Genomic DNA, 461 nt, shown 5'->3' with positions numbered 1-461 from the left:
ACCAGGCTCCTCCGTCCATGGGATTTTCCAGGCAAGAGTACTGGAGTGGGGTGCCATTGCCTTCTCCAGAAAAAACACTACACATCTACAAAGAAAAGAGAGAAGAAAGGAAACAGAAGTGAAAACTTACAACCCAAAGTTTTGAAACAATGTGAGGCAACCAGAGGTCTCAAATACAGATAGCTAAAAAAGGTATAAAATTGTCCAACGAATTTGGAAAACTGACAATTTTTATAAAGTCAAGATAACAAGCCAGAAAGAAAAACACCAGTACAGTATACTAACGCATATATATGGAATTTAGAAAGATGGTAATGATAACCCTGTATGCAAGACAGCAAAAGAGACACAGATGTATAGAACAGTCTTTTGGACTCTGTGGGAGAGGGAGAGGGTGGGATGATTTGGGAGAATGGCATTGAAACATGTATAATATCATATATGAAATGAATCACCAGTCC

Source organism: Bison bison, unplaced genomic scaffold (genome assembly GCF_000754665.1).
Source record: "Bison bison bison isolate TAMUID 2011002044 unplaced genomic scaffold, Bison_UMD1.0 scf7180017864506, whole genome shotgun sequence".
Classification (NCBI taxonomy): domain Eukaryota; kingdom Metazoa; phylum Chordata; class Mammalia; order Artiodactyla; family Bovidae; genus Bison; species Bison bison.
Note: the sequence above shows the minus strand (reverse complement) of the source record.